Source organism: Agelaius phoeniceus, chromosome 1 (genome assembly GCF_051311805.1).
Source record: "Agelaius phoeniceus isolate bAgePho1 chromosome 1, bAgePho1.hap1, whole genome shotgun sequence".
Taxonomy (NCBI): Eukaryota; Metazoa; Chordata; class Aves; order Passeriformes; family Icteridae; genus Agelaius; species Agelaius phoeniceus.
In genome coordinates this window covers 20,474,791-20,493,096 of record NC_135265.1, presented here as the reverse complement: position 1 = coordinate 20,493,096, position 18,306 = coordinate 20,474,791, and the positions used below count along the sequence as shown (strand labels likewise).

The 18,306-nt window shown below is 39.1% G+C and overlaps 1 protein-coding gene across 4 annotated transcripts in view; it reads left to right on the top strand.

The window, feature by feature from the left end:
- Window positions 1-18,306, top strand: part of CACNB2 (calcium voltage-gated channel auxiliary subunit beta 2) — a 248,464-nt gene that overhangs the window by 11,378 nt on the left and 218,780 nt on the right. The window lies entirely within an intron of this gene.

Here is an 18,306-nt window from a genome sequence, read left to right as displayed (position 1 = left end):
GGGGATCCCAGACCAGGGTAGGTGCTTGCAGGACAGCTCATTCTGGCCAACAGAGGGTGACTGGAAGTGTATCCAGAGCCCAGGGTGGCTCTGGTGCTACTGAGACTGTGCCCTTGAGGAAGGAGGGTGTGTGTCAATGCACGTGTGGTTGACAGCTTGGAGAGCAGAAATGTACCCAGAGCACCACAGTGGCTGAGCCTGTGCAGGCTGAAACAGTTCTTCATGCCCAGCTGATTCACACCATGGCATCTTCAGTGCACACTTTGCCATCTCTTTCAGAGAGGTTCTGGAATTTGGGAACTTTCATAGCAGAGTTTTGCTTTATTTTTTTTAGCATAAGCAGGAATCACACCTCCTTCTCTACTGGCTTGTTATTCATGTCCCTTCATCCCAAATTATTTAATGACTCCATTGATGTTGCATTGGTTGTATCAGTACACATCTCCTGTTTACAAAATTCTTTGACTTTGTCCTGCTGTGATTGTATTGGTAGGGTTTGTAGTAGGCTGTGGATTTGATAAAGTCAGGCCCTTATTACATTTCACTGTCTGTTGGACCTAGACATGAAATATGAATTGATCATGGGAGTTTTCAGTGACAGTACACTATATCAAGGTGGAAACCCTGGATCATGTAAATTACTTGTACGGGACATTTTGTCCTGTCTTAAAATACCATGAGTCTAAGTAGTGTTTGAGAGTAGCAACAGGATCTCCCAGTTCCAAGGAATCTTTGTAAGGAATTCTGTGTTGCTGTTTTCCTTAGCTCCTTGTGGATGTTCAATTCAGCCTGGAACATTTTTAGCAGAGTATGAGTGTTTATTTTACACCAGCTGCACATGCTTCTTTGCCTTTCTTGTTTACCTAAATGAAATCTGAAGTTGGTCTCAAGTATCTCCTCTTGCTCCTCCGGTCATGGTGAGGAGCAGGGCAAAGAGGATCCACAAGGAGGGGGATCATCAAACCAAGTAGTGATGTTGAGGTGGGCTCCTGTAGTCATTGGACATCTGATTGTCTCCACAGAGTGTGAGGCATGGTTTATCAGCTCTCCAGAGCTACCATAGGAAGCAGGTTTGGTGACCTGTAGACTAAGTGTGTCTGTATCTTTCTGAGGGCTTTAAAGGGAGTGTGACATTAAGTGTAGATTTTTATAGAAGAGATTTATGTATTTCCCTGAAATAAAATTTAGTAATTACTTGAGTGATGTAATACAAATGATTGAAAGATGAATAGGCTTCTGTGAAAAATCAGAGATTTCATAGATTGCTGAAGCAAAACTCAGCTTTGAAATGGTATTGTCACTGAAGATAATGAAGGGATGTTAATGGATAAATAATTAAAAAATAATAAATTAATAAATAAATCATGAATAAATGTTATGTGAAATTGTCCAGAGTAAGTTTAAAAAAAATCCCCACAAAACATTCCTACCAAGTAATGTACAGGCAGAGGCATTCAAGTTTTAGCAGGTGTATGAGAGAAATAAATGCCTCTTCACAGCTGCTGCTGAGACATTTATGTAAGAGCTTGGATTCCATCTTCAGCAGGCTTTCCTGCTCTGATTCTTCTCCTGGGACAGGTTGGCTTCTCTTGCACTAAGGAAGAGTTGCCACCAACATGACCTGGGTGCCCAATGTTCCAGATATGAAACACAAGGGGGGCAGAGTTTTCTGCTGGCTCAGCTGCTGTGCCCTTCCCAGAAACTCTCTTGCTATACATATTGTTTACCACTCCAGCTATCTTGCAGGTTATTTTACATGGTATAAATGAACATAGGTGTTTTGCAATAGCCATTTATTTGCAGGAAAAGATATAAATCCATTAATTTTGTGTTTTTCCAAGATGGATGAAAATTGCAGAAAAGCGGGGCAGACAAATGAATTTAAACCCTATGGAGTCAATGATGTACCATTAGTTTCCTGTTATTTTACTTTAGTGCTGTATTAAAACCAAGAAATAAGTTCTTGCTCAAAAATGTTGTTTAATGGGAGTTTTGATCTAGACATAGGATACACACAGCCTGTTTGTTTCAGCAATGCTTATGATGCCTATAGCTGCCTTTTGTTTCTCCAACCTCCTTTCCCTCCCTCGGTTCCTGTTTCCTTTCCCATTTATTTCTTAACTTCTCCTGCAACTTTTATGTGCATCTCTGCAAGTACTTCCCTCTGCACTGAAGAAGGAATCCTGGGGTTGTCCTGAACATTTTTCACCAGGATCTGTCTGCATTCCTCATAAAGAAGAAAAAATGTTTGGAAGGTGCTTTTGTGTGGTATTTAGCTGGCCTATCCCTGAGCTGGGGGAGCTGTGAGAGGTGTGCAGGTTCTTGTCAGCAGCATCGATGGAAAGTGGCAGTTCCTAACACAGAAATAAATTGTGGCTGGATAAAAGAAGACAACTACATCTGGTCCTGGGGAAATGTTATGCACATGGAAGGCAATTGAGGTATTTGGCAAGAGCAAGGATATAGGATTCAGTCTTTTGAATCCACAGAGCTTCTGGGCATTTAAGTTAAAGCTGCTGCAGAGGGAGGGACTTCATGTTTATTGCTAACATTGATAAACTTTATTGTCTGGGTTTTGGTATTTCCTTAAGGACATATGCCCCTCTTGCTCCAGTATATATACCCAGCAACTTTTCTGCTATACATGCCACATGCTACAGTAATAAAAATTATGCCAACTTTGTGCTCTCTCCTTCAAATGACTAAGTAACATTCAAATTGCTTGAAAACTCCTGCTGTTGTATAAGAAGAATGAAATGTGGTCTGCACAGCCCTGTGTGCAGTGATCTTTTCCGTTTAAATCTGTTTTTGGAGTGCTGAAATAGAGCAGAGCAATCTATCCAGTATTGTTTCTGATGTGTATAAAAGAAGACTTAAACTGGAGCAAGAGCATCTGTATGTAATACAGAAATTAAACCCCCATTATTTTCAGTCCAGTTAGAGCTCCTTTGGGCTGTGAATTTTATGTATTGATATAGATTTTTATTAAAATTTTTACTTGTGACACTATGTATGAGATTTTAGGAGAGTGTTTGGATCATGTTCTATTTGTTTGTTGCAAAAAAAAAATGTTTGTTTAGTTTTGTCTCCAGCATGTTATTGATGATATTCGAGCGTAAAAAAATAACAACAATTTGGCCTTCTTTTTATTTGCTAGCAACTACTGCTTGTCTTTTCAATAGCAGGAGAGGGAAAATTTTTCCTCTCTGTTTTCTTGTGAAGTTGTATTGGCAATTAAGCTGTGTATTTGGAAAGCAGAAGCATCATTGCACAGCAATCAGCTCCTAACTGAATGTAATAATGTCTTTAGGGAACCAAAGGACATTGTGTTATATAGTTTTCATCATCTTTTTTGAGCTTTGGAGTGATAAGCAGCTTGTTCTTAGGGTTAGTTATGAAAGACTGAATTGGATTTGAGCTGTAGTTGTTGCCATTTTGACTGATGCTTGGTAATGATTTTGTTCCCAAGGGTTTCTTCAAAATACAGATCAGACAACATGTTTTGCACACAACACTATGGCACTTCCCAGGAACATTTTTTTAAGCAAATTGCATGTTCTGATAGCATTACATATTTTCTGGTTGTGCTTCTGGACCTGTCTTTGTCAAGGTTTTATTTTAAATCGTAATGATTAATCAGAGAGGCAGGCTAAGTTGTTGGGATTTTTATGTATTGCAAAGGCAGATTAGATTGTGAAATAGGCTGTTGTCTATGGACTGGCTTACAGAAATATTTAAGGTTTTACAAATCTGGTTTTTTTTTCCTTTAAGTATTGGCTTGATGCCTGTTGTACTGTGTTCACTCAAAAACACAGCTATAAATAATTATGCAGGGAATTCATTATTCTTCTGCTTTCCTCTAAGGACTTTTGCCTAGCTGTGTAATTACCTATTGAATTTTATGAATGGTAAAACTAAGATTTGCTCTAAAAACCAATTTGAAAATATTGACTTAGTTTTGCTCATAAACATGCCTCTTAATCTTGATTTCACCAGAGGACTAGGCCGTGTCAGAACTGTTTTCCTCTTGTTTTAATTGCTTTTTTTCTTCCAGATGTAGAGCTTAGCTTTGATTTTTAATTTTTTTCCCCTTTCATGAGGGCAAGAGCTTATGTATTCAGCTCATAGATGCAGCCTGCCACTGAGGCTATGCATTTACAGGCTGAACCACAAAGAACTGGTGTAGAGTGGGCACAGATATTAGCTTTGGTCTTCATGCCCAGTACTAACAATCTTAGGCTGGAAACCTGCCTGTATATAACCTGCTAGGACTATTCCTCCTTCTTGAAGACTATATGTGAACAAGATTGTGGCTAGCCAGAAGATCTAAATAAATAATTACAAATAGGGTGCATTGGCCTATTAATATATTCTTACATCCTTTGTGGGCTTCAAATTATAAGACATGTTTTGCTTGTAGAGAGAAAAAGGAACTTTTTAGACTTGCCATTGGCTTTTACCCATAAAAACATGAGGTATGTGAGGCACTTTTAGAGGTATTGTGCAAATAGTGATTATAATACATAAAAATATGTACCTGCTGCTCTGCTCAATTTTCTCATCTCCTATTTCTGGTGCAAATGTCTGGAGTTAGATTTTTTCTGATCTCTTTATGCAGATTTCACTGAAAGCCACATCAGTGATGCTTGTGGCCTGTGCTTGCTAATGTGGTTGCATTGAAGCCTTACACAAGTGATAAATTCTAGAAAGTCTGCTTCTTTTAAATTCTAGAAAGTCTGCTTCTTTCAAACACATTAGAACTGTTATTATTGTGGTGCCCTATGTTTTTCACCATAAATTGTAAGTTATTAAAAGAAATGCATTGTGCTTGGATAAATCCAACTCACAGTGAGGATGGCATAGGGAGTATGATGTGTGTACTGCTCTGTTCTTCTGGTGACAGTGAGAGCTACCAAATTTCCCTCTACAGGCCACTGTGTGACTTCAAATCCTGGGCAGGCACTGTAGTTTCAGGGTGACCTGAAACTTTGCTTGTACTGAGCAAAGTGAATCAGCTCTCAGTCAAATCCACTGAGACTGCCTGTGTTGTGATGCTACTCCAGGAGTAGTATTGGCATGGGGAAAGCAGCTGTTTTTTATGTACTTCTTGTTGTGTGAAATACACCAAGTTCATAGCAGGGTGAGGAACTTAGAGCAGTGCAGGTACTCATAAGAATATGTCAGTTCAGCTGTTGATGAGGAGTTTCATTTATGGCTCATAAGTGAATAAGTAAATTGTTCTCAGTTCCTCAGTCATGGTAAAAAGCAGTTGGATGGGGAGTGGGAGGAGGAAGGACAGCTTTTAGAAGAGGCCTAGCTTGGGAGCATGGGGCTGGAGGAGGAAGGGAGGTGGGAGAAAAGGACTTTCCCTTCTGATGGCACTTGTGGAGCTGCAGACATGGGGGAAAAAATCACATTAGGCTCATTGAGCTATAGATTTCCTCAGCTGTAGTAAGAGTTTGAGAAGTCTCCTTTTTTGGCCTGGAGAGAATAGAACAGATGCCCCTATAAAGCATGGGATTTTGGCAGGCATGACTGGAGGGGAGATGGCTGAGAAAAAGCTGTCAGAAAGGAAGTTCATTTGTGGACTTCAATTCTTTCATGGGCCCTTTTTTGCCTCAAATGGTTTCTAAGAATAGAAGTCAAAATGTTGCCATGTGTTTAAAAAAAGCCCCACGCACCCTCTAACCAAAACAAGCAGGCAAAACATTTTAATGCTCTTCTGACATGTCCGTTTATGCTTTTTGTAGCAGGGTAAGAGAAAATTATGGGGAGGGAGCAACTAAATGTAATTCTTTATAAAAACAGAAGGGTAGGAGCTCTCTTTATAGCCTCGAATGAGTGTACATGTTTGATGTTACACTGCATGCAGCTGAGGTCAACACATCCTTTTCCAAGGAGCAGTGGAAATTTTGAAGGTGGGGCTCATACCTGATGTCTGCTGAGATGATTGCCAGCATTGCTTTGGAGCTTGCTAAGATGATGGGTGGGTGGTGAGAGGTGTCTGAGAGGTCAAACGTGGCCTGCTGTGAGAGAATTAGGGAGATGCAAGCTCTGAAGGGAGGTAGGTGACATCCCTGGAGGGGAGGGGCAGCTCTTGATCCTCCTTTGGAATTCCCACTGCTGCTGGCCATGTGCTTCTCTGGTTCTGCCAGGGAGAGGAGGAGTGGGGCTCTCCAGTTGCTCAGTGTCTGCCACAGCCACCACTCAGCCACGATTGGCAGCATCAGATCCATCATTTTATAGCAGGGCCTTCAAAAGGTGTGACAGGACTCGGGCATGGCTGAGCCAGGGGGGTTCTGCAGGTGACAGAGCTGCCTCCATGCAAGGAGGACGAGGAGGAGGAGGAGGCAGGGGCTTCATTGTTTGGGCAGGCAGAGGTGTGAGGGGTTTTTAAGCATTAAATGAAACTGGTGAAGGATTTTTGGGGACTCTTCTATCATAGTGGATGGCATATAGAATGAGCAGAAAGCCTAGACTGGGTTAAGCCTTTGTCTTTGACCAAATACCTTTATAGCTGCTGATTGCTCTCTGACTGTGTCCATATTTCAGCTTTGTTCTAATCAGAGAGGGCTTTGCAATAGCTGAACCTCTGAAAAGCCTTAGAGCTGTGCTGGGAACCTCCTTGCCTGTATTTGCTGCTTCCTTGTGTGGGGTATAGCATTTTTTCCTTTTTCCATGGAAAAACTACACAGTTGTAAACAGTTAAGATCAAAATTACGAATAGGATTGAATGAGAATCAAGTGTTTTGGTTTATTTTGTCCCCTGCTTCTCCCAGAAAATTCAGTGTGGTTTCTAGTTCTTGTGTGCAGCATTGTCTATAAATTTGTGGTGAGATGCAAGGTTTATTATATGCTATCATAGAGTCTTATAGTAACTACAGACATACAAAATATCTGCAATGGAAGAAGGTTTCTGATGCATATATTTTATTATAGTGAATGCAGAGACTGTAAAAATGTTTTATGAAGATAAATGCAGTATTTTTACAACTTTTACTTATGGGCCTATCTAGTGGGAAATTTTTTTAACAAAGCCCTAAGATATGGGGGTTCTTTTTAGAAATAACATGTTTTAATTCACTTGCAAAATTCAGTTTATAATTACATTTAAGTGCATCATCAACAATTGTTTAGTTCCTGAAGTGTTTTCTCTAATTTTCAATATTGCATTGATTTTTAGGGCTTGCATTTATGCTGTGTGGTTTTGATTGAGAACAAAACACCTAACACAAGGGAACAGTTTGATCCTCTGTAAAGCAAATGTCATATTCTGCTCCAAAATGCAGGCAGATTCCTAGGAAAATAACTGCTGTTGGGCCAATGTGCAGCAAGCTGCTTCAGTTTCTCTCCGTTGTGAAGATGAGCTGCTCTCAGTTCCTGGCAGGGCTCAGGGAGTAAAGAAAGATCCCTTGCAATTAGCCAGGGGGATTTACTGAATCTTTTGTTTTTCACAATACTCCACCAGTACATTCCTGCTTCAACTCAGGAGTGCTTAGTTTCATCCCTCACTAATAGATACACTGCAAAATGTACATGCCATTTCTGTTTAGTTAGTCACAAAATTGCCAGTTTTATGGACAGTTGCAGCAGAGAGCTGTCTCCTCTTGGGCTATGTGTTTAGACAGTATTTCCAGTGCTGATTATATGTTCCTGTATACTTGAATGTTGCTTTTTTTTGTGATCTCACTCAGACTTTGCAGGAATACTAGGTTCATTGAAAAGATTTATGGGCCAGTACTTTTTAAATTAATTGTAATTCTCAGGAATTTAAATTTTTTTTTTTTTGTTATCAAATTGTAGAGTGACATCCATGGAAGCACAATTTAGTGAGTGTTGTTTCCACTGATGGTCACATAATACTTTAGTTCCCAAATATGACTGGCCTGAAAAACAGTAGGACCTTAAGCAAATCTATGTATATAAAAACACTTCTTTAAAATCTGATATTGTAGAATATATGAGTTCATTTTCCTCTGCCAAAGGAAATAAGTAATTATTAATACTCTTGAGATTATCAATTCAAGAGTTACTATTAATTCTAAGCACCAGATAAACCTGTGCAGTATTAATTCTAAGCACCATATAAACCTGTATTGCACTGTGTGTTAAATGGTTTTAATCAGATGGTTTACTAATAGGATAATCAGGTCTTGGATAGGAAAGAGAAGTAATTCTTGCAAGCAGGCAGGGAGCTGAAAGAGGGATGGATGGATGGATGGATGAAGTGAAAAAGGCATGAGAAAGATGAAGTGAAAAAGGAGAAATATAATTATACATGCTTTTGATATTCTTCCTCTTATTGTCTCCACTGGTGTTTCCAAGTTTTCAGTTGCTTTGCAGATTGAACCTGGGGAGTCCTTGCAGGATGAAATATAACCTTCTCTTTTATGCCAAATTACCTTTAATTGCTATGTCTTTTATGTTGGAAATACAGCTTTAAGCCATGGTTGATCAGATGGCTCTGAAAAGTGTCCTTATCAGATCCTGCTTTTTCATGGACTGAGCTGAAGGCAGGCATCATTGCTCCTGTAGAAACATGAAGCACAGCTAGTTGGGTTTATTTTTCCTACAAATGGAGGAAAGTACAGCATATGTTCAGTAATCTCCCCTTGCTACTTTTCTAAAAACGTGTTATTGCATGTGCAGTTCTCTGAAAAATCAATCACTTTGTCCAACTTCTTTGACCTTATTTATTTTTTAGGAATCCTTTTGAAAACAGTAATGTGTCAAGGAAATGTTTGTTTATAATAAGGAAAGATTAAAGACTATTTCAGCCTTGTCCTTGAAATAATTGCTGAGAAAATGGCCAGTGTTAGTAATAGAGTTTGATCAGGAGTTGGTTGGTTTTAAACACCTCTCTCCAAGATTAGCTACAATTTATCCATCATCTGCCACTTAAACTGAAATGGGAAAAGGATGCTTTCCTAAACTGCTTGTATTGTTAAATAAAATGCTGAAATAATATGTTAAGGTAAAATTTCCCATCCTTAGGAGAAGTGATGTTTGCTCAAACTCCATAAACAGTTTGAAGATATTAAAAGGTTAAAATGTGTAAAATCCTCATGTTCCTGTTATTATCTGAGAAAAGTGAACAGTATTAAAATGCTATTACAGACATTGCAAAGAAATGAAAGCACATCAATAGATTTAAACAATTATGTTGTTACTATACTTTGAAATCTGAATTTAGAAAATTAATCAACACTTTATACAATAAATAAGTGTGATGATAAATTACGGTGTCAAGATGAAGCCTTGGAATGAGATGACAGAGCCAAGTGAAAGAGAGACAGCATCATTTTGAGGCCCAAGAAGCAGTGATTCATTGGAGATAGTCTGGAAGAATTGGCAGTGTGCCATGTGTTATTTTTTTTTATGGAAATAACTTAACTCTGGAAGGTTTAAGATTTTTTTTCTAGTCTTACTGATTAACTGCTCATAAACAAGAGCTACTTAGAACTATACTTGAATTTTTTGCACAGTTCTCTGCCTCCATTTGATGTTTATTTATTTTAGAAAGATTCCTGGCTGTTTGAAGCACATAGGAGTATCTCATTTTATCTTTCTTGCAAATTTTTGCTACTCAGAGTTCAACTCACAATTTACTTAATTTGGTCCTGTAATATGCCTAAAAGTCAATGTGATATAATCCTGTTTGGCACAGCATTTAGGATTTAATCTGCTCTCTACTGTGGCACAGTTCATTACACCAACCCAGAGCTCAGTCCTTACACTCAGAAAATCCTGTGACATGTGATGTCACGCTCTCCTTGTTAACCTACACCCTCTATTTTCTCTTAAAGCAGGGTCAGCTAAACCTAGGGTATTTCCAGCATGCATCAAGTGTACACCATTTGGAGAATATCCTATTAGTTCTTAAATTTTTGGAAGGGAAAATGGAGCCCAAAACCACTGGAAAATGTGTATTTTTGATACTACATCTCCTGCTTGTAACTGTAGCTATGGTTGTTTGATTGTTGATGTGGCAAAGCAACTTGTGGGTTGCTTGCATTTAGCATGGAGTTACTAATAGCCAGGGGAAATGAAGAGATGAAATAATAATGAAAACCACTTTTCCACTGTTTGCTTCATTAAATAAAAGAGAGGAAGTTCATCCATGGGAGCAAGCATATGATGTTAGGATTTTGGGAGATGTGTGCATCATTTGTCCTTTTATCAACGCTGTAAAACAAAAGCCCCAGCCCCAGTTCTGAAGGGAGTCTTTGCTGATGGTTCCCTTGGGGTTGCTCTGAAATTAATCTCCTTGTACTGTGCTTCTGACTAAAGACTGCAGCATGTTGGTCAGAGGGTGGCATTGATCTTTTGTTTTTCTAATTTTTGTGCTGTAAAGTACTAACCTGTTTAGACTTGCCAGTGCTGTTAGTTCTGCAGGCTGTTTGCAAGTAAAGACAGACTTTGGCCAGATTAAATTGTTATCTCTGCTGTTTCCATGACAGTTTTAATTTTCCCCCATTGGAAAATCTGTAGTCATCTTAAAATACTGGATCAATTTGCGCGTCCATAAAGAAGTGTCCTTGATTTAGACATCAAACGATGTCCTCTTACTGCTTGAATATTTGGTAGATGGACTTATGGGAAATCCTACCTATAGGTTGTAAAAATTTAAACAGAAAGTTTCTAGGCAGACTTGGCAGCATACATAAGATTTTATTTTCCACGTTAGGAAAGTTCACTGTATTTATAAAAACATTATTCATGTTTTTTCAGAGCACATGCTTGAAGTCAAGCAGATGCACCTAACAGTTAATCTGGCAAACATTTACCTCTGCTTGCTCTGAGTACCACTCAGGGATTTTTCTCTGCTAGCTCTTTATAAGGGTTTTTGAAAGGTCTTTCAAATGTGGTACTGCCATCTGTGGAACAGGACCTTAACTTGTTCTTATTTGTACCCATGGACTTCCCTTTCAAGTCTGTTTAACTGTGTATGCATAACTAAATTTTTCTGTGAAAGCGGTATTTTAGTGGTCATTCAAGAGTTGGAAATACAGTTTCCCTTGTATTTCCAGGAAGACAGGATCTGCCTGAAAATGCATCATCAGTTTTATTACACAAGTTACCCCTGAAACAGAACACTCCGAAAATCTGAAATGTGTATAAACCCCATCTCTGCCAACTTGGGAAAGTGCTTTTCATTGTTTTGCGCTTGTTTGGCAGGGATATTGTCAGCCATGGGGCCAAGGAGGCACCCTGCGACGAGAGGGTGAGCTGCTGGAGAGCCATTTTCAATGCTGCAGCTCCCAGACTGTGCTTGTGCTGCTTTGCTGGGCCAGTGGGGCTGCACAGGCTGCTCAGCTGGTGGGGAGGGGGTTTGGGTGCTCTGTCCCAGCAGTGTCCTCTCCAGCCCCAGGTGGTGTTGCTTGAGTGCTGCTTTGGGTCAAGTGCTGCATGCTGCTCCAGACGACTGTAGGAATGGTCCTGGGGGTTTTTGTCCTCTACACAGGACAGCCCCTGGCTGAAGATTGTGGTTGAAACATGCCCAAAGCCATCAGATGTGGATGCCATGGTCCCTCTGGTTTTGCCCACACTGTGGAAGCCCCTGGGTTGGGAGCACACCCTGTGTGCAGCACGGCAAGCAGAGATGCACGTAAACACCATTGCCTTTTTCCTCACCCTGCAACAGGAGACTTCAAATCCTGTTGCAAAAGAATGTTTTAATGAAAAATGTATTGGAAATCGTGATGTCAGCAGGTGTTAAGTATGAGATAGGTCAGGAAGCAGACAGAAATGGAAATGAAGGTTATGTGTCAGCACAGAGAATTCCCAGCCTTTGTAAGCAGAAAACCCAGAATACCAGGGTAAACAATGGGAAATTTTCCCACTGTGGCTACGAACATTTTACAGGGCCCATTTGCTTTATAGGATATTCTAGGGATTTCAGAATAGAACCAATTTATCAGATTGCTAGCAGTCTGTTGTTTGTTAGGTCTCTAGGCACCATAAATGAGGGTGACTGAGGCATTTGGCTAAATGTTGTTTGTTCCTTATATGGTATATCATTGCCATTTAGGAGAGTATCTATTAATTACTATCCACTTATGCAAACTTGTCTGTTTGTTCATGAGAAGATAGGGTACAATTTGAACTATTCTATTTTAGAATCTTTTTTTTTTCCTTGCTTTTATCCTGATTTTCTTAGGAGAAATGGAGAACCTGGTACACAGTCTGTGTTGCTTAGCTCATTTTGCTTGCCTCCAGTGGATGCTGTTGGCATTTAGCAGGGAGGAAAGTACTTTTTGAGCTCATCTGAGCTAGCAGCGTCCTTGTGTGTGCTTGATGGTTATGGAGACAGACCATCTCTTCCAGAAGTTGATTTGTATTGCCTAAATTGGTCTTGTGCTCTGGACTACTCTCCAGAAAAAGGAGTTGTAGTCCCACTGAGTTCAGGGGGAACATCAAGGAGCTGGCTTTCTCCTTTATCTGCCTGTGGTTGGTTGCTGTGAATAGTCTCTCTTGCTCATACCTGTGTCTGATGCTCAGGCTTTCTTCTTGGCTGATGTTTCTGGAGTCGTTTAGCATTAATAGCACCTGTTTAGCTATTGAGCACGGATTCAGCACACATTGCTATACAGTTTTCTGTGTCTGTACATCTTATTTCAATGGAAACCTTTTGCATCTGTTCTAATCATATGTTCTGATACCTGTGGGGTGTAGAATACAGCAGCACATAAGCTGTTTTTAATTGTATTGCTGTTCTGCGTTTAGGAGTGACTCATTGCTTTGGAGACTGAGTTGATAAAAATTTTGCACATCACATTAATCTAACACTGTAATTCCTGGGAAATATTACACTGAAAAAGCCCATTGTTCAGATGGTGCATGGTAACTTTTACTCTATGGAATAGTACTGTGGTCTTCATGAAACAGTCCTAGGTATAATTTTTTAGCAAATAAAAATAGAACACAAGGACTTAATAGAAACAAAAAAAAAAAAAAGATGCCTTGGAACTCAGACTTCAGGGAGAATTGGATCAAGACTTTTAAGAGGCTTCAATTTCATTCTGTTAGTCATATGATGCATTGTTATTAATATCAGCCTTGAAGCTTTTCTGAACAGTGACATTTTTCTTTCTTTTTCTATATAAATCTAGTAGATTGATGACAACCACCTGTTTGACCAAGAGATTGGTTTTAAAACTATTTTAAAGCTCTTGTTTTATGTAGTGGTAGTTCATAAAGGGACAGAATAACAATTAATAAAAAAAAGGAAAACCTTATACATCTTTGCTCTGCTTTAGTTTTATGATTCTCATTTAGACAAAATTTTTAATGCAGAACATAGCTAAGTGAGCTACTTCTAAAATTTTTAGAACCAAATTGATTATCTTCTTGTTTCACTGTTTGTTTTTACTTTGTCTTGGAATAGTGTCTCATGTCTTCCCTGCTTCCCTTCCCCTCCCAAAAAGCCCAACCCCAAAAGAGCTAAAGAAGGGTCCCTACAATTCATTTTTGCATATAAGAAGTTTTGAAGGTGAGGAGAAACTGAAAATAATGTTTGATGTGGCAAACAGTCATTCCCAATATTAATTGTAATGAAATGTGTGCATTGTGGGAATGACAAGCAAAAAAGTAGGAAACAAAAAGAGTGGAAGAACACTGGAAAACACTTGATCATAGTCAGTCTTCAACCTCTCACTTCAAAGACAGTAACACTAGGTCAGTTTTGGGCCTGCTTTCTGGGATCTGGGCCAAAACCATGTGAGCTTGGAGAGCTCCTGTCTGGGGCAAAAGCTTGGTGTTTGCTGTAACATCCTTCAGGATAAGTGCCAGAGTTTACAGCCTTTTTGTTTCTTCTGGAAGTAATATTTTTGGTGTAGTAAAGTTGCTATGGTAATATACTAAGAATGAAAATTCTGAATGTGTTAAAATGTATGGACAGTTCTTAACTTAAGCCACACTCCCTGGCTGTAATTTTTTTAATGCTGTAAGAAGATAGCATGATGTATTGCACATGTGAGTGAAGCTGAGCTTTGCTTTTTTTAATCCATAGGATATGTGTGTTTGTGTGTGTGTGTGTGTGTGTGTGTGTGTGTGTGTGTGTACTTGCTTTATTTCCTTTTTGTCTGGAGGACATAAAAGTAGTTTTCTTGCCCTGAAGTTGTGGGCAGACTGGTGGGCACCTGATGTGTGAATTTAACCTACATTTTCTGAAGGGCAGTGGTCCATGACTTGCAATGATTACTTTTTTTTTCAGCTCATGTAAACGACATCTGCTCTGTTCAATGTCGTGTGCATTCCAGGGACTTTCTGTTTATTGCAAGTACAAACTAGGCACAGACACTCCAATTTAAGAAATGTTTAACTTCCTATAATTTGAGATTTTGACCTCCAGTTTAGGTTGGAGAGTATACCTACATGCAATTCAGTCTAGTAGGTGGTGTTTCACCATGTTTTCGTTCAAGAGAGAGAAATATAAATGAGTGAGGAACAGGTAAATTGTATGAACATAATTAGCTGTAATGATGGGAGAATATTGCATAGACTGCAAGCTTTGTTATTTTTGAGTGTGACTTTCCCTGATCCTGAAGAAATGCAGACTTAAAAGACACAAGTGAAAGTGGCTGTATCTTGGCAGAAAGGCTCTTGCCCCCTTGAAGCAGAGGCAGCTGATGCCCTGCACTGACCAGTGTTGCAGTTCTGCATGGGCTGTGAGCAGCTGTCCTGTTACACTGGGGGATGTAGAGGCACTGGTTTGTAAACTAGTACATCCTACTCTTAATCTTTCTTTTTGAGCCCTGCTTTGTTTCATAGTACTTTAGGCAATCGGTATTTGATTTTTGCTGCCTCCACAAAACCACATTGTGTCATCCATCTGTTTCTTTAGCTGATAACATACAGCTATTCACAAAACATTGATCAAATTGGTGCCATTGAGTAGTGTTCTTAGTGTATCTTTAAATCTGGGGGCATGCCTTTTTTATTTATTTATTTATTTATTTTCTTTATTTATTTTACCTGTGGAATAACCTGGACTTTCCACCCTGATCTAAAGATGCTGGCTGCCATGCTAAACTACTAAAGGCCTGTGAAAGTTAAACATATTTCATTTTTATTCTTGCTTTTGTGGGAGTTTTAGATACACAGACTGGTTCTAGTCATGATGCTTTTAAATTTATGGCTTTGTTTTTGCTTGACAAGAAAGGAAGCCAAACTCTATAAGAAAATAAAATGTTCTCTTCTCTGGGATCAAGATGCATTACATATAATATATTATGCAGAAATCTGTGCATTGTTTTCTAAATTATGTGTGTTTATTTCCAAAACTAAGCAAAATGGAATATGAACTGTAATGGAATAAAATAATAAAAGGATGAGGAGTTTTAAGCTTTCTCAGTAATGTAAAAGTTAACATGCTAGTTGTCTGTTTTTAGATAGGGGAGCCATCACCAAAACTATGTTTTGATACCATTGTTATTATGAGACCAAGTGGCATTTTTTCTTTTCATTTTCCATGTATTTTTCTCTGAGTAATCTAAAATAATTATCTTACTGTCCTTAATATTTTGGATACAGATGCTGAGATACATATCTATCTGGAATATTTTTGAAAGGGAATGAGACATGTATATGTTATCCTGAAAAAATAATCATGGACTGACTAAACTTTAACACTTGTTAGCTTGTTGTTTCATTTGCATGATAAGCAATTAAAAAAATAAATTGTTCTACTGTTAGTCTGCATGCATTGTTTAATATCTACCAGGTACTATCTTTTCTGAATAACCTGAAGGGAAATAATTGAGCAGTATTAGCAATATTACTAATATGATTGTAATTACTGATTGATTACTTATGATTGTACCAATTATCAAGTTGCCATAATACTTTCATAATGGAACCTCATTTATGTAACTTAAGTTTTTATACATACACTTTTACTTTAAGAGATGTGGCAAAAAATAAATTTTCTTTTTTCTAAGAAGGAAGTAAGCAAATATGTTTTTATTGCAATTCTGTTAGTTTGGAAAAATGCTAATGAAACACATTAAATTGATTGAAGATGTAGACAGGTTTGCTCTTTGCTTTTCCGTGTGTCCTTTCCATTCAACTTTTCTAATACTACATATTTGCTTACCTGCATTCAATAGGTAATCTTCTTATCAGAAGCTTGCATCATCTTCTACTTAAACTGGGTGAATCTAGTTAGTGAATTCTACCACAGTATGTTGTGTTTGGTGTATCACTAAGTGGAATTCTCACTGTGTAACTCTCCTTCTTCATGTTACTTGAGCTTTGAGCCTGAGAGTTCCAGCAGTGTTCTGAGTCCCACCACATTGGTCAGTTTGAAGGTCATAGATCATATGATAGTTTGGGTTGGAAGGGACCTTTCAAAGTCATCTAGTGCTATCCCAGTAAGCAGGGACATCTTCAAATGGATCAGGTTGCTGAGAGCCATGTCCAGCCTGGCCTTGAATGTTTCCTGGTATGGGGCATCTGCCTCCTCTCTGGGCAACTTCTTCCAGTGTCCCACTGCCCTCATCATAAAAGTGTCTGCCTTGCATCTAGTCTAGATGTAGTCTAGTCTGAGATGTAGCTTCCTTCCCATCTCCTCTCTGTGCTCTTGAGAATGCTCGCACAGTGGTAGAAATTTCTTTCCACGCCTATTCCTGTCCCCATTTTGGAGTTACTTTGAACCTTAGGGATGATTACTGGAAGCCTCAAAAAGACTCCTTGGACCACACTAATATCAATCAACTAAAGCTCAGTAATCCTGAGTAATTTTTATCAGTTTTGGCTCTGTCTCACCCCTGCAATTCCTAGAGCTCTCTTCTCAGAGGACCCTCTGTGCTATCTTTTGCCCATTAGTCACTGCTAAGATAATTCTTCCAAGTAAAATGAAATCTATTCTTTAATAGATGCAGCTCATGAGTAGAAGATTGCTCAGAGTGGTGATTTTACAAAAGGACTGTTTTTAAGCAGATGTGTTTCCTGTTCCATTGCCTGGCTGGGAGCAGGTTCAGGTGTCTGTAACCATTCCCTGCCAGGGCTGATGTTATCATCACCAGGCTCCCTCTGCAAGGAGTGCTCTGTGCTGCTCCACACCAGGGTGGGCGATGGAATCTGCTCTTGGAGATGAGACAGGGGACCCAACACTGGACAGGCTGCAGGAATCAAATACTTCAGATGCAGAGGACACTCTAAATCTTAGACCCAAGGATGAGCTGGAAACAACTCCTGTGGAAGAAATTCAAGACCTTAAACCTGAGGATTCGCAGGAATCTGCTCCTTCTGAAGCAACTCAGGACCCTAAACCTGGGAGTGGACAGGTAAAACAAAGGGATAACTGTAGATTAAGGTCTGGGGCATTTTTACAGTTGCAGTAATGTATTTGTTAGCAATTAAAAGCATACTGTTTTCCAGTTACACTTGAGAAGGGTTGCTTGCATTTTATGGATTCGGCCTGTTATTTCTAAAGGTTGTGACTGTCAAGCCCCAGAAAGGTGGTGTGGATCATGGGAACCCTTTTTCTTTAACTAGGCAAAAGTTTATGTATGCCACTGTCATCTTCAGGGGGGTTGAGTGGAATGAGAGTATCTGTTGCAAGCTGACCTACATAGCCAATTTACAGGTGTAATGCTGAGCACTATCCATAATGGATAAATTGAAGCTATCCTAATATGAGAAGAACTTTTGTGTGCAGTTGAAAATACTGGCCTCAGTTGAGAGTGAGGCTAGAAATATGATTGTTCCTATCTGTGGTATTTTTAGTGTTGGTTCCTCTGCAGAAAATTGCATTCTATTTGATATCACAGTTCGTGGAGAAACATGAATATTGAGGGCTTCAAGTAGAGCAGGTGTAAAATAGGTTTTCTTCATTGGAACAAACTTAAATTATTTTTCAGTGTTGCTCCAAACAAGTGAAGAAAAGATCTCAGGAATAGGAGACAGGCTTTGATGACTGGTCCTGGTGATCTGACCTTTCATTGCAATGCAAATCTTTGCTTTTCTGTGCTGCAAGAAGCAGATGTCCAAATTTTGGACTGGGTTCTTGCCCAGAAATTTTTTCGTCCTAAATTTCTCTATAAAATTTCTTCATTTGTATGAACTGTTCAGCTCTCAGTGCAGCAGGCATTTGAAACATCTCCTAAGTGCCAGGTGAGTGTCCTACCCAGCAAATATTTTCCTCCAAATCAGTAGTCCAGATCTACCAGAAGCTGGATCTCAGCCTGCTATCTACATCCTGAATGGGTGTCTTTCTGTTTCCTAAATATTTGCTTTGTGATAAATGCTTTGACTTTCTTTAATCTGAAATTTTAACCAACAGTCCTATCTTGAACTTGAGAA